The sequence below is a fragment of the Podarcis melisellensis genome (genome assembly GCF_964234715.1).
Source record: "Podarcis melisellensis genome assembly, chromosome: 1".
NCBI classification, from domain to species: domain Eukaryota; kingdom Metazoa; phylum Chordata; class Lepidosauria; order Squamata; family Lacertidae; genus Podarcis; species Podarcis melisellensis.
This window is the reverse complement of record NC_138528.1, coordinates 60,773,334-60,789,908: the sequence shown is the minus strand read 5'-3', so window position 1 is coordinate 60,789,908 and position 16,575 is coordinate 60,773,334. Positions and strand designations below refer to the sequence as shown.

At 42.8% G+C, this 16,575-nt stretch overlaps 1 protein-coding gene across 1 annotated transcript in view; it reads right to left on the bottom strand.

Annotated features, from left to right (window-relative positions):
- The window catches only part of LUZP2 (leucine zipper protein 2), a 346,182-nt gene extending 331,340 nt beyond the window's left edge, over nt 1-14,842 (bottom strand). Inside the window, exon 1 of the mRNA XM_081882905.1 lies at nt 14,821-14,842. The gene's annotated coding sequence lies outside the window, so the exon portion shown is untranslated. The remainder of the gene's footprint in view (nt 1-14,820) is intronic.
- Nucleotides 14,843-16,575: the final 1,733 nt, after the last annotated feature.

Genomic DNA, 16,575 nt, shown 5'->3' with positions numbered 1-16,575 from the left:
ATTGGCCGTCATCCAGTTCATTATCATAGCCAGACATTGATTTAGCATTTCCACTGTCTCCCCTGGGTTTGATGAGAGTTGGGTGTTATCCACATACTGATGATATTGCAAGCCAGATCCCTAGATGACTTTGTCCCCTGATTTCATGTAGATACTAAACAGCATGGAAAATAAGACAGAACTTTTCGGAAGCCCCAAATATAAGCAGCAAAAATTCATCAGCAGCACCTTCTGGAAATTGTATTTCACTGAACAGCCTCCCACGCCCAGCTCAGACAACATCTCTGAGAACATAGTATAGCAGTTAGCATGTTGGACAAGTGCCTGGGAGACCAGAGTTCAAATCCCCACACAGCCATGAAGCTCTCTGGGGGCACAATTCCACTGCCTCCTCTGTATGGTCAGTGTGTGTAATTGTACTCTGAGCAGGGTTATTGATGGCAGCAATCCTCATCTTGAGAGCCCCCTACCCATGTTTCGATCAGCTTGGTTAAAAATAAAAATGATAGCTTCTGTTCCCCTTATATTTCAATTTCCGAAGCTTTCCATTTGAGAAAGTTCTTTTTGTCCTGATGGATTCCATCTTCTCTGAAAATACTCACTAGCTATTTCATTCACAGCAGAAGCTAAAACTAACAGTTAAATCATCTCTCGCCATGGTATTTTCCTGGTTTCCCCACACTGTCTAAGTGCACTGGCTGCATTTAGCAATACAGTTTACCTGGGGTTATGTAACCTACCCTTTTAACCAAGGTCTTCCTTTCTCCTCCCTCTCCACAACTTATTCCCCTGTGATGCTCCAGCTCAGGGCTTTTTATGCTGTCATCAGCTCTTATTTTTTGCAATTCTCCTCAAAGCAGAAAGGTACACAGTGGCACATACCTTTGAAGCAGATACTAATGAAACAACATCCTACTGTTGATAAATACCAGATTGTCTTTGGAGGCTTCTACTTTTAATATGACCCTGATGCAGGCATATTCAGGCACACCAAAGTCATGCAAAACCTAGTATCTAGGGGTTGGGGAAGAGCACTGAGGATCTGGATGTGCATTGTCACACAAATTTACATTTGACCTCTATCTCTGACCTCTGTGGGTATTGCAGATATAAGGGAATGTTCAGGGATTATTTTTTCCTAGCCAGAACTCACCAGATCTCAGTTCTGGCACCTCTTAGGTGGGTGCCATTGCAAGAAAACAAGGGAGGCGTTCATGACGAGTTCTGGCACCTCTTTTTCTAGAAAAACAGCACTGTGAATGTGCATGCCAATGAAGGAATCTGTCCTTACATTTTCTAATGGTGCATAATAAGTATTTCCATCTTCTGGATGTTCCAAAGAATTACCGGGACTCAAAATTCATAGCCTCACACGGAAAGATCTTTTATAATTTAATTAGTTATAAGACTTTTGTGCTGAAGGCTCAGAGAAGGAAATAGCATTTTTTTAAAAAGTTATAAATAATACCATTTTCATGCTCAAATGTTAAATGCTATCCATTTATTTATTTTTTTAAAAAGCTTCCTATGCCTCTGGAACAGCTCAAGCTTCTCAGACATCTGAGGGCGAGAACGCCATGGATTTCTTCTCTCTGGCAGTTTTATGCATTTGAATGTTTGCTATTTTTGTTATGAATCTGATACTTTCTCTCTTTGCATGACTTATTTAAAATGATTGCCATTTGTTGACGACAGCTCTACTGTATAATCTGCTAGCTCCTACGGTATCTTGAGGATATCAAATTTCATTTTTAGAAGAGGAAAAGCTTAATTTATAGGAGAACCCTGAAAATATATGAGCAGCTTCTGTGAAGGTTTTAATTTAATTTAATTTCAGTCAAAGGATCTGATAAAGTTCTATTCAGAGTAAGCAAAGGGAAAGACTTCCCTATGGACTGGAGGAAAGTCATAATTCAGCCACTCTCTTCCCTCCTGATTTTTATATAGCTATTATTCCAAAATCCCATTAAATATCACAAATATTTGTAGAACACATTGCAACCAAATCATCTATGGGCACTCTTCATGTAGATACAGGTTCCCTCATGCAGATCAGCTGAACTGGGTCCCCAGCATTTCCAATAGGTAGCTAGCAAGGTGGCAAAAATAGGATTTCCACAAAATAGGATAGCCATTCAGAGTGGCTGGGGAAACCCAGCCAGATGGGCAGGATATAAATAATAAACTGTATTATTATTTTCCCCAACAGAGCTGAGCCTTTAATAGCTGTGCAACAGGCAGATATTCAACAGGTGAAATCCCCCCACATTGCATTTCCTTGTTCCTGAATACCAAGCATATCAAACTTCAGTGTTTTAGTTAACTGTCTGACAGGAGAAGCTTGTAACCTACAGGGAGACAAGTGGGTAGAGAGAACAGCAACAGCTAAAACTCCATTGCACACCATGTAGTTTCATATGCAACACTCTTCTGGGTAGCACAACAAAGTTTTTTTGAACCTATGTTCCTAGGCTGGGCCACAAGGCTTGGGGGGGGGGCAGAAGATGCCAGTACTGAATTAGATTTAATATCAGCCAGATGGGATCTTAAATTTCAAAAGTGAAAACAACTGCCAGGGTTGGTTCTGACTAGATTCCAATTAAAATCCAATTAGAATTCAATTAGCATCTAGTTTTGTAAGCGGTAGCAGCACTGAATAGACTGCAAGCCATGACTAATGCATCATACTCATTAGGAGTCATCACTCCTTCAACTAATAAAAAATCTATAGTAAGGATCTACAGCAGCATGGCTTCTATTAGCAGCAGTAGATACATTCACTAATTTGCATTAAATCATTGTAAAACCTATCCCACAGGTCACAAACAAAAACAATGGGCTAGATTCAGCCAAAGTTAAACATTTTAAGGTCACATCGATTTCAATGCAGAGGGAGTTAATTACATTTTTAGCGCAGCCATTTAGCAGTACAATCCTTCATCTACTCTCAAGTTGTATTAAGTTCAATGGGAGTTACTTCCATGTAAGTGTTTAGGATTGCTGCCAACAATTCTTAACTTTGCCTGGATCATGGCCGTTGTTATTTTCAGTGTTGGCTGAGAAAATCGCCCTTGCATTGACTCAAGCTGAATTGAGATGTTGAAATTTGTCAGCTTATCACTTCCCATATAAGCTAGAATAACATTTTCACTTCTTTCCATAATGCAATCATTTGCAAAGCTTCTGCCTTCAGGAATCTATTTCTGTGTCAGTTTGTAGACCAGGGAATCTGTGTTGCAGAAGATTGTGGTCCATGTTCTACGGTGCTCAGTCAGTTCACGAAGAGTGCTAGCCAAGACTATTCTGCCGCGTTATCATACCTCATTATTGTCATAGAACACATCCAATATTCTCCTTAGCTATGTTTCTCTAGCCTTTTTCAGGTATTCACTGCGCATATATTGAGCACACAGAGAATGGAGCTGGGTTGTTATCACAACTTACAGTCTCTGCCCTTCACGTGTCCTCTAGCCCCAGCCATTTGAGCCTTGTGTTCAACACAAGAGCCCCCAAGACATATGGCTGTCCCAGGCCTCTCTGCACATTTGGTGTCAGCATGAAGGGAAGGTCTGAAAGAGGTATATTACATGGATGGGGTGTTAGGGGAGGGGTAGTACCTCAGATGGGGGGACATGTTGTGCTCCTTCTGGGTGTCCTGAACCCCTGGCTTACCAGGCAAAAAGGTTCAAAGTCTGAAGGTCAATCCAAGTAGCCAAGTCCAAAATCCAGCAGTCAGGATACAGTCCAGAGTCAAACCCAAAGCACAGTCCCATGGAGGCCCAGAAGCATCCAAGTCAAGGTCCCTCAATATGGGCAGTTGAGCAGACACAGCACCCCAGCTCTGCTGCCCTTTTATACTCTGCATGCTGATGGCAGCATCTGGGCTTGATGAGGCATGTGACCCTCACCTGTTCCAAGCCTACTCCAGCTGAGGACTCACACACCAAGCCCCACCTGGCCAGCTGGGGAGCTGGGCTCTGGGCCCTTGCCTCCCTCAACCTCCTGGAGTATCCCATCCACTGCTCCCTCTGCCTCAGAGCCTGTCGTGTTTGTGAAGACAAGGCCCCCTCTGGCTCTGGTGATGGGTCCTGCTGCTCTGGTTTCTGTGCACTGACCCTCATCCCCTTGTCACCCTCAATCACCCCATGAGTACTTCCTACACCAATCTTCCCTTCCCCATCCCCAGCTTGCCCCAGTGTGTCCCAATCCCAGCTACATCCCTCGCTGGGATCCTCTTCCTCCTCCCCATTGCCCTGCCTGTTCATGACACTGGGGTAATTGTAGCTTCCACCTGCACTCTCACCTGTGGCTCTCAGAAGCTGTCAGCATGCAACAGTGGCCACACCACAGGAACAGCTTCAACTGGCCATCTAAGTCAGCTGAGGGTATCCAATGGGTCTTCAGCCCTTGGTGATTTAGGGACGTCCCCTGCATGTGAAGACAGGCTCTTGTGGATTGAGCGGGCGGGATCAATAGTGAGTCCAATTGTCCAGAAGGCAGTTTCTGTGCATGCTGCAGAGAAAAGTGAGGGGCAGATGGGGCTCATCAACCTGGGAAGGTAGCACAGCTAGGAGAAGGAAAGCTCTAGTCCTAAACCTTTGCTGTCTTGTGGGATATCTTTGGGAATAGAAAAGGATAAGGAGTAAACTCTACACAAATCCAGGGTGGAGCCCCTAAGATGGTTGGATGGTGCCTTGTACACCAGCAACTCCTGTGGCTAGCTGGTGCCAAACATATTGCACACAGGGCTTTTTTTCACCTGGAACTCACTGGAACTCAGTTCCAGCACATCTCAGGTAGGCACCATTGCCATTCTAAAAGAACAAGGGAGGTGTTTGTGGCTGCTTTGGTGCTGCTAATATATTGGTTTGACTTCATCCTTGGAGGTGCACTCCATTGTCTCTCGAGACAGATGGATGCCAGCTTTGTGACACTGGCACATTATCTTTCAGTACAGCTCATTGCCACTACTGATCTTGTCATTTTGTCCCAGAACACATCCATTCCTCTCCTTAGCCAAAATTTCTTTTGTAAATTGCCTTGGAGATCCTTCTGGTAGACAGACAAGAGATAAGAGAAAGACAGACAGACAGACAGACAGACAGACAGATGAAAAGGTGCCTTGGGAATCCCAGGTTTTCCTAGAGCATGGTTTCTACATTTTTGCTATAGTGCTGCATCAGCCTTATTTTTCAAGCTTCCTTTGGGGTAATAACACTTTCTTATAGAAAGGCCTGGTTATTTTAAGTCTGAGAAAGCAGAAGTAGCTGATCCTCCATAAACTGTCACCTTACATTAAAAGGCCCTGTAGGACAAACAGCATTACTGTGTAATTCACTAGAAAATTGAGTCTTCATGCTAGCTCATTTTTAGTCAAGCCAGAAAAATTGTACTGACCTATGATTCAGTGTTTGAAATGATGTAGAACAGTATCTGCTAAGAGCACTTGAGCTAAGAATTTCAGATTCATTCCATCCAGGATAAAGGCTGGATGCCCAGCAGTGAGACTTTCAAAAAAGCAACCTTAGAGTGTTAACACCACAAACACCAAGCTTTCTAAGGTAAGGGTATAACTACAAGAACAAAAAAGGTCACCTTTAATTTTGGCAAATGTAGCGCATAATATGCTTAGAAGAGCTATCCTTCTGTTTTCATTTTTAAAAGCTTGGGCTAATATTTACATTTCAATTCCAAAATTACTTTGGGTGACTTTATTGAAATCTGGTACTTCTGATTATTCTATTTAAATAAATGGAAACAGCTTCCATTAAAACTAGTTCAGCTGTTCAGTTTGCTTTTAACAGTATGAAGTGCAGTCCTGCCAAACTGTGCAAGGCTTTGAAGTCAATGTTCCACAAATGATGCTGTGAGATTTATTCTGCAGCACTGTGTGCTTCTGGGTTTTGCCTCTTAACTTTTGCCCAGGCTTTCTTTTGACAGGAGCTGCATGACTTTGTCCTGCTCCTTAACCTTCTCCCTCTCCCTGCTCCCATTGTCCATGTGTTTGGGAAGGTCTGAAAAGGTTCCACCTCATGGAATGTTTGGCAACTTCAAATCTTCAAATCTCTCAATGTGTAAAATTATGATGGAGAGAGAGAGAGAGAGATCTATGTAATGTAAGGTGCAAGGCCAAAGGGAGGACTCTGCATCCCATTCAGCATTTCTAAAATTCAGTCTTTCTAAAATTAAGCAAAACTGGCACAAAAACTTTCCCATTTGCAGGTGGCAAATCTGAAGAAGGATTTGTAGCTGGGGATTATTTACACATTTTTTTCACTAAAATATATCAGCTGGTGGGAGGGATCAAAAGGCAAAGTTTTGTAGGGGGGAAATTTATTTGCAAATTTCTAGAGGCTTATTGTGTAGCAGTGATACCACTGCTTTCTCCTTTTCCTCTTTTGCTGCCCTTGGCTTCCTCCCAAGGTTGGCTATAAGTGGGATCCAGTTTGGGTAAAGGCAGGAAAGTATCAGAAGGGCAATAATGCGGCCATAGATAAGATGGAGATTAGTCACTGGAGGAGTAGAGGGCCATAGGCAGCAGTTATGGTCACCAGCAGGTGGAGGATAGACACTGGATCAAGCAGACAAGAATTAAAGGGCCATAGGCAAGTACAAAATTGGGAGCAGGAAGAAGGTCAACTTCCAAAACAGCAACAGAAGAGTGAAATGCTCAAGAGAAGTTACTCAGACTGATGAACTGGCTTCAATGTATGTGCTCCAGTTGGTTTAGAGAGTCAGCTGATTATCTTCAGGCTGGAACTATATCTTTGACTCAAAGAAAGGGTGGCTCATCTGTGGGCTACAACTCCAACCATCTCTGAGGTCCATTGGCCATGTTAGCTGGGGCTGCTGAGAGTGGCACTGGCCACTGATGCTGTAAGGTCTAGTCTTCCTGGCTTCTTGAAGACCCAGGATGCAAGGAGTAAGGTAGTGGAAGGCCTTGGTTTGAAACCTACTTGGTATAGCCAGTTCCCCCTGCAATGTCCCTGGACCAATACTTTGTCTGACATTGTATTGTTCCAGAAGGAAAGGAAGGAGTATAGGTGGCCACCAGGGGATATGGTAATAGCAAACACTTAAAAAAACAACAACAAAAGTTGGCCTAGGTTTATATGTCAATGTTATGAACAAAGATGTCATTGAACCACATTTGGGTATTCTTCACTGCCACATGAACTAGACTTTTTGCTAGTGTCAATGAAAAGGAAATTGATATATGTGGTCTTTCAGGAGCTGGAATTAAGGAGGGGGAAAGCAACCGATACTCAGTGTCACAACAAAACATGATTAATGCAGAATCCAGGAAAAGGACTCCACTACGTCTCAGAAATGAACATGCATTTGAAGAGAATTGTGGGTATGTTCCATTTCTTTCATGAAGTCACTTGTGCCCGCTTCAGGGCGAGACTAATTGCCGTTCCCTAAGACTTGCTGCACCAGCAAACAAATATTTAGAATGTGCATACACAGAATGCTGTGCCAGCAAAATATCTCCAAAAGCATTACATTATCAAAGCAAGCTCTGCAGCCAGGTGCATCAGTGCAATGCTTTTAGACTGGACTACTGGGATGGTATGAAATGGTAGCGGCTCAATGAAATATCAGTTTGCCCTCTATAAGGACATACCATGAAGGCACTTATCCACAAATGCATGCAGTGCCCAAAGACAGCATTACTCAGCTGTAATGGAACGATGTTTCTTTCCATCTATGTTTTGCATGTGACCCATTGAGTCACCCACTGCTATTGTTCAAACTCATCTTGCCACACTGGCTCAAGACACATATTTCTATACTTAACTCTTCTCTCAGGCGTTTGATGGATTATGATCATTTTGCTGTCTATTGATGCTATTTTTTTGCTGCTGAAGCTTTTACTGTTTTATTGGCTCTGTTTTATTGTGTGACTCGTATGTAATGCATTGTTCTTTTTTCTTATTTAATGCCATGCATTAGGCCTTTTAAAAAAAGTTAAGTCACTAGAAGATCACACGTCAAGCAACCAATAAACTGTAATAATATCCGTAGTAAATAAGACATGTCTGAATTTATATTTGCTGTTCAAGTGGATGACTGGCATTGGGGGGAATGTCTTCTCTATGTTGCCCTTGATTCTAATTCTACTGGGCAGAAGCAGATCACCAGGTGGGGTGGAACCATCATGCTAGCTTTCCAGAGGGGTGAGATGCCGGGAGGTCATCATGATGCAAATGCACTAGCTAAGTCAACCCCGTGTCCCTGCTGCTGCATTTGCACCACACTGGCCTGATATTCACCTTGCCCCCTCCCAGTAAGCAGCACTGACCCAACTGCCAGAAAGCTAGCACAGTGGCTCCACCGCCACTCAGTGAGCCTCTTCGGCTGCTGGAGGATAGGCTGCTGTCAGGCTGGAACAGCTGATCCAGAAACTAGCACAATTTGACAAATGAATAGGAGCATCGTATGGGTAACTTTGGGTCTTTTGTCTTGATGGCAGGAAATCTCCATAAGGTTCCTAAGAAAGGAAAACAAAGTCCAAACAAAAAGTGACTTAACCCACGAGGGAGTTTTACCGAATAAAAAGCAAAAGGATACAAAATCAGTGTCAATATACTGAAGGTTATCCCAGAAGAAAAATGAGGAGGAAGAGTAGGGGAATGGCAGTAAGCCAAGGGCAGCTCAGCAATTGTGTTTGTGTGAAAGAGAGGAGGGGGGTTACTGTATTACTACTCAATTGACTGGGGTAGGCAGATCAATCCTTGGCAGCAGGGTAAATCCAAAAATCAGCAAGGACTGGCATTCCCAGGCAATGGCGGGAGCATCAAATGCAAAGGTGGGCAGAATTCTAGGGACTTTGAGAAAGAAATGTAGGTAATGTGTATATCAGCAGGAAAATAACCCCAGCCCCTATCCCGGGCACACAAAATTCAGGAATCCCCCTACATTTCTAGTGGTAAAAAACACAAAACAAGGTGTCCACTAAAGGGAATTTTTCAGAAGAACAACAGAGATGGAGGTAGCAAGGACATTTCTGAAAAGGAATGATGTTGAGTGGGATTTCACAAAGGTGCCCTGATTTCGTTGAATGTGGCCATAGAACATTCAAAAATAGCACAGGGGCTAAAGGGAGAGTTGAGGCTAGTTCAGCCAGTCTGCCACCTCTGTCCTTTGTTTTCAGCCCTTGCCAGCTTCACAACTATGGGAACTGTGAGACAAAATGGAAGCATGAGGACAAAATGGCAATACACAAGATCCTCATTTGACCTAGAAATTGTATATTAAGCAGAACAAAATGTATTCATTTCTGGTTTTTTATGCCATTTAGTTTCTCAAGCTAGTTCTCTCTCTTTGAATTGCTTTCCTACTTGAGGCCTAGTTACACAGCCTGCTCTTCTTTTTTTACTTCATCTTGCTGTCAGTGGTTATAAGTAGAAAAATCTCCATGTTTCATGTATGCTATGACTCAACCGCAGAATCATTTTTTGTATACCAGGGTCGAGTCCTGGAATATATAAATAAAACTGTGCCACTAACCTATGGAGAATGCACATCCTTATTGCTAAATATCCACTTACTGTTTTGAAGATGCATGTTGTATGGAGCAGGACAGCCACCCAAGTTTGGCTCCTGGAACTTCTCTTTTTAGAAACAAACAAAGGCTGCCCAACCACACCTGTCGTTGCAAGCATACTGCATAAGCAGAAAATAAAAGCCTAATCCCTTAAAAATACATTCCTAGACTTATCCCCTACTCTCTTTCTGGTAGTTTTTTCCACTTCCTTTCTGTCCTCTCCTATAAATGGGAACTATCCATTCCTTACCCTTACCCAGGAACTCAGTTGGGGAGTTTGTTCTCAATATTAATTTAGGTCCCATCTGCACTATACATTTAACGCAATATCATACCCTCAAAGAAACCTGGAATCTGACTTTTGATCTTAAGAATTATTTGGAGACTTCTCTTCCCCTCAGAGACCTGCAGTTCCAAGGGTTTGTTGAGAAGAGGGATTGACTGCTAAACCACTGGGATAATTGTAAATCCGTGAGGGGAATAGGACTCTCTTAACAGCACCCTTAACAAATTGCAGTTCCCGTGATTCTTTGAGGGAAGCCATGACCAGTGGCGGAGCTTCATGCTCTGGCACCAGGGGGTGGAGAACAGGCGGGGGCGGGGCTGGCACGCGTTCTGGGGGCAGGGTGTGCCACCTGCAGGGGCAGGGTGCCCAGCGTGGGTGGGGGGCAGCCGCAATGGCACCCTGCTGGGATCGCGCTGCGGGGACTGTGCGCTTCCCCCCACTCCTCTTCCTCCGCCAGTGGCCATGATATTGCTCTAAATATATAGTGGAGATGGGAGTCCCAGAGTCCCAGAGAACACCATCCCTTCCTGTTCTGAAATGAGAGAGAACTTCTCCAGGTTTTCCACCCATCTCTCTTCCTTCTTCTCTGATCAAAATACAGTGGTACCTCGGGTTAAGTACTTAATTCGTTCCGGAGGTCCGTACTTAACCTGAAACTGTTCTTAACCTGAAGCACCACTTTAGCTAATGGGGCCTCCTGCTGCTGTTGCGCTGCCGCGATTTCTGTTCTCATCCTGAAGCAAAGTTCTTAACCTGAGGTACTATTTCTATTAGCAGAGTCTGTAACCTGAAGCATATGTAACCTAAAGCGTATGTAACCTGAGGTACCATTGTAAAGACAGACTTCTAGGAAAGAGTAGGAGCTGATAGCGACTGGGTTTTTTTTAATTCTCCTTCAGCGGCAAATGGAGAAAAGCCAGCAAGAATGCTGGTGGTGTGGGCTAAGGATAGAAGTAGCTCTCCTGAGCTAAGGAGACTGAGATAGCAACACTTAGAAGCAGATGCTCTTCTTCATGCACAATTTACATGTGGCACCACTGCACCCACATTTTTCTCTTTCCTGCCTACGCATGCCTACTGCCTACCAGATAGAGAACTGTTGAGAGATGACAGCATTAACTGTTGAGAGGTGTAGATGTCCCAATTTCACCCAGGAAGTGGGGAGGCTGGGAGAAACCTAGGAAAAGTGAACAGGTGGCCATAGTGGTATCTACGCAATCTCCTGCTGTGTCCCATCTTTCAAATTTGCTTTTAGGGTGGGCGCTTTAAAATGTGCAAGTGTACATGCATACATATAAAACAAACTGATTATGGACAGTCTCTGTGCAAGAGAAGATATGGGCACAAATTTGACATCAAGAAGGGCAACACAAAAATGCCTGTACAGGGCATACAGGGACATTGTGACCTTCCCAGCCATACAAAGACATGAGTTTTGTTTCTCCTTCAGTTAGGAGAAGGAAAGCTGGGCTTTCCCACCTCACCTCAAAGAAAGGTGCCTGGGCAAATCTCTCATGCATGCACACAGCATGAGTGGCAGAGGGAGGGAGGGGAGGCAATAAATGGAACTGCACTCACAAAAGAGGAAACATCTTTGGGGCTATTCAAGATCCACCCCACTAGACCCCAAAAGAGCTTAGAGCTTAAGTTTTCTGCCTCCAGGCATGGCTTCTCAGATAGAAAAGCAGGGAGAATGAGACAGAAATCATACTTCCCTCCCTAGATCTGTCCATGCTTTTTTAAAAAACAACGAGCAAACCTGTTTTCTCTTATTGGAGACAGAGGAGGGATCTACTGCTAGTGGTTTTTATTACTTTCTAAGCAGGGAAGATGGACAGAAGCCACTCAGTCACTAGAACTGTATTGATATTATCATGGGCTTTGGAGGTTGAAGGAAGGGTCAGAATCTTGGCAGGGCTATGCCCCACTTTGCCCCTAAGATAAGCCTCCCCTGCTTCAGCTATGGGTGGTGGGCTGGTCTGAGATGCAGTGGTAGCTCTGCCACTCTGCAGAGACTTGGTGTTGACAGCAGCAACAGCAAACAGTTTGCCTTGTTCTGCCCAACACAAAAGGTACAGTAATAGCATCTTGAAGACATCCTATTTTGAAATCTGAGTGAATCATTCACAGGGAATATTTTGTCAGCACTCTTTTCCTCTCAACACACACAGAGGTTTAGCCAAATGGAAGTGCTAATTGAATTTCAAAATTTCAGTGGGTTTTCTTTTCTTTCTTTCTTTTTGGCAATATTTTTCTTGTCTTCACGATTCCCTCTAGAAGCAATGTCATATAATTCAGAGAGGAAAAATTGTAACGAACGTTTTAATGTGCTAGGAAATGAGTTCTTTGTAAAGGAAAATCAGTTCTTGAATTTTTTCTTAAATAAAATATTGTAGGACTAAATCACTTTCATTATCATTTCAGGACTGGATTATTGCAGTGCACTCTGTGTGGTCTGCCTTGATTTCCTCCAGGTAGACCTTTGGGCCTGGTCTGGAATTTCCAGCCGGTGCAGAACTACTGATGGGGGCAGATAGCTGACAGCATGTAACACCATTGTTAAAACATTTGCACAGGCTGTCCATCTGCTACAAAGCCAGGTTCGTGGCTCTGCTATTCACTTACAAATCCCTTGAACAACTTGGGTCCAGGATACCTTTGGAGCCACCTGAATCCTTATATCCCAGCTCAGTCACTGAGACCATCTGCCTTTTGTTGTTTTCTGATTTGGGATGCATTCAGAAGGCATTCCATCTTCCCAACATTTCCTTGCCTCTTCATTTTTGTGTTTTATGTGATCTGTAACCTGATGTAAAGGCTGTTTCTGGGAATCTTGTGGAATCCAGTGGAAGTTTAGTGCTGACAGATGTATTAATTGTTTTCAGTAAAAATCCATTTGTGACCCTGTTTATTCGGAAAATGAAAGTGAATTTTGTGATGTAACTATGTGATGAAATTTGGGGAGATATCCTGGCATGCAGTTCTTTCCAGCCTTTTAAAGTACAGCACTGCACAGAAGTACAGAGACTGAAAAACCACAGTTCCCTAATGCAACAGGTAAAAAGGGAAAGGACACCTGACAGTTAAGTCCAGTCATGAATGACTCTGGGGTTGCGGCGCTCATCTCACTTTACTAGCCAAGAGAGCCGACGTTTTGTCCGCAGACAGTTTTTTCAGGTAATGTGGCCCGCATGACTAAGCCACTTAGTCAGAGTAGCGCACAGAAACGCCGTTTACCTTCCCACTGGAGTAGTACCTATTTATCTACTTGAACTTTGACGTGCTTTCGAACTGCTAGGTTGGCAGGAGCTGGGACCTAACAACTGGAGCTCACCCCGCCATGGGGATTCGAACCCCCGACCTTCCGATTGGCAAGCCCAAGGCTCAGTGGTTTACACCACAGTGCCACCCACGTCCCTTCTAATGCAACAGGTACTATAGTGTAATATGATTGTTAGAAATCAGAACAGAAGCACTAGCATTATAACCAGTAAAACCAATTCAAAAAACCCCACGTCAGAATGCAGCCCTAGCAAGACATGTCTGGTGTCAACATGAAACTGAGCCTTCAGTATCTGGTCTTGAAGAATGCTCTCACAACAGAGATTCAGCAGACATCTTATCTTTTTTTTAACATTTGCAGCAAACATTTATATGCCAAGAACTGGCTTATGTAGAGAATTACAAGGGCTGGGAGAGAGATTTTACAGTTAGCCAGTGATCTGTGATTAATATCTCTGTGTGATGTTTTTGTTGTACGCTGCTTTGATTTTTTTAAAAATAAAATTGCACAATGTAAGTATTTTCATAAACAAATAACTGGAAACTTAGACTTTATATAATAATAATAATAATAATAATAATAATAATAATAATAATACTCATATATGTTAGCATGCATAACTTGCACCATGTTTGCCTCCCTCAATCTTCCCACTTCTTACTAGAAATCTTTCTGCAAATATGTGTGTGATAGTGACAATTGTTTAGCAGAGAGACACTCTCTCTTTTGTGTTCTTTTTTTCGTTGTTGGATGTCTTGAACTTTTGGGGAAAGCAGTCTATAAATCTTTCAAAAGAATCAAATATTTCCATATGTCCAGGTTGAAGTCCCTTTTCAGCAAAAGCCCTGGGGAAATTTACAGCCATTGATATGTTACCTCGATAAGTGGCATCTAAGGAGAGTGTGGGTGAAAGAGAAATTAAAATCCCAGTATTCTAATGTAACAAGAACAGTGGCTGCTCAGGTACAAGCTTCCACAGATTTAAATTCATGATTCATTATCAAAGGCATAGATACTGAGAGAGGAAATAAAAGTACTGTGCAAATCCTTGAGTAAACAAGGTGCTTTGTCCTCAGTGCTGGGCCGAATTTTAGCTTCAATGAGAGAAGATTTCTAGGCCTCTCACTAACCATCTCTGAAAACAATTCCGCTGCTTCTTTTTTCAGCCTCTCTGTTTTAATCAACCATTTTGTTGGGCTCAGAAAAAAATGGACTATAGAGGTTGCAGCTGCTCAGCAACTACAGAATGATCTCCAAATGGCTTCCTCAATAGCAGATTGATGCAAATAACAATATGTTGCATAGGAATGTGATCTACTCACCTCTGAAGAAAGTCTCATGCAGCAAGGTGAAAGCGCTGTCAATATGAAGTACTCAAATATACTTTACTATATCAGATTAGTCTTGTTTGTGTTTATTATCAGTCTTGAAGAAATGGGCATGGATAAATAAGCTTTTTGATGGGTTTACCAGAAGCAGAAGAGAGAGAGAAATCAGGGGTTCACAGTTGTGCTAAGATAATGAAATCAACTTAACTTCATAGGGATGCAAAAAGGCTGACATGTATCATTTATCTCATAAAAATATTTTCAAAGATAAACTTACATCTTCCTGTTATTCTTCCAAAGGTTCTTCATTCATCCGCTGTTGAAGAGGGGGTAATAAATGTATTGACAATAGTCACAATCTTCATCAACTTACCTTTATTCATTTTTATGTCATACCATGATAAATTTACATTTCCCAGGACTCTCTTCATAAGCTGCCATAGAGAGAAACAGAGGAGGGATGGAGACTGAAAGAGTGGCTGGACCAATACTTCTCTCCTTCCCCCACTGCTGGTGCTGTAACTGTAGCAGTAGAGAGGAGTACGGGAGGCTGGAAGGAACTATTCTCTAGCTTGGATAAAAACCCAGCTTGAAAAGCACACAAGGAGAGTCCACAATCTCTGAGGCAGCCTGTTCTACGGTTGAACAGCTCTTACTGACAGAAAGTTCTTCCTGATGTTTAGTATCCTTCCTTGTAACTTGAATCCATTGGTTCAGGTCCTACCCTCCAGAGCAGGAGAAAACAAGGTTGTTCGATCTTCCATGTGACAGCCCTTGAGATATTTGAAGATGGCTATCACATCTCCTCTCAGTTTCTTCTTTTTCAAGCTAAACATGCCCAGGTCCTGCAGCGTTCCTCCAGCTTCCTGCTCTCAAAGTGCCTGTGGGAAGCCTGAAAGCAAGACCTGAGCACAACAGCACCCTCCCCATTTGTAATTCCTAGCCAGCAGCATCCAGAGGTCTACTGTTTCCAGCACCGAAGGAATGAATTGGAAATAATAGCTGATTGGTTAGAAAGATCTAAGGAATATGCTGCATATCTAAATTCACACTTTGGTTACTCTGTGGCCTATTGAGAAGCAATAAAATACTCAAGTGTAAAATAATGCAGGCTTAGAATAATGCAGACATTGCTGCTCACATCAAACTGTTTATATATCACATGTTTGTATCACTCTGAGGGCCTTCTGGCGGTTCCCTCATTGCGAGAAGCAAAGCTACAGGGAACCAGGCAGAGGGCCTTCTCGGTAGTGGCGCCCACCCTGTGGAACGCCCTTCCAGCAGATGTCAAAGCGATAAACAACTACCTGACATTCAGAAGACATCTTAAGGCAGCCCTGTTCAGGGAAGTTTTTAACGTGTGATATTTTACTGTATTTTTGGTTTTTATGGAAGCCGCCCAGAGTGGCTGGGGAGGCCCAGCCAGATGGGCGGGGTATAAATAATAAATTATTATTATTATTATTACTTAATACATGAGAAATTATTGTGCAAGGTACGACATAGCCTTGATTGAAGCTACAAAGTCTCATGGACTGTTAAATGGCAAAATGATTAACAACATTTTTAATATGGCATTGTCATCCAGCATTTTAGTCTTCATTCATTCCCTTCCCATTCTCTTCTTTCCCGGTTGGAAGAAAAATGAATTTGCAGTTTTGTTGTTTCTGCAGTCTCATGGCTAGAGCATTTAAAGGACTGTCAGTTACATAAGGTGTTTTCATGGTGCTGTGAATTACAATAGGTTTGTTGCTGCGCTGCAATTTTTAAAATAAATTATCAGATTGTCATATTTAATTTCCTCCTTGTTATTGCCCAACTCCATGGGTGCTCAAGACATTTTCTACATCAACCTCTGACATTTTAGGCAAAAGGGAAAAGAAAACAAAAGAGGGAAATGTTCAAAACTATATGGCTTTGTTTGTCAAATAGAGAAAGCAAAACTTTCCAAAGGAGATTCAAATAGCTGCAACAGAAGCCGAAGCACAATACAAGCAAACTTTGAAGTATACCTTCCCACCTCAGAATCCACATTCCCAGCATGTTTGCTGTCTCAGGGGCGTCTACGCTGGCTTGATCATGTGCACAGAATGGAATATGGCAGGATCCCCAAGGCTGTGCTCTACAG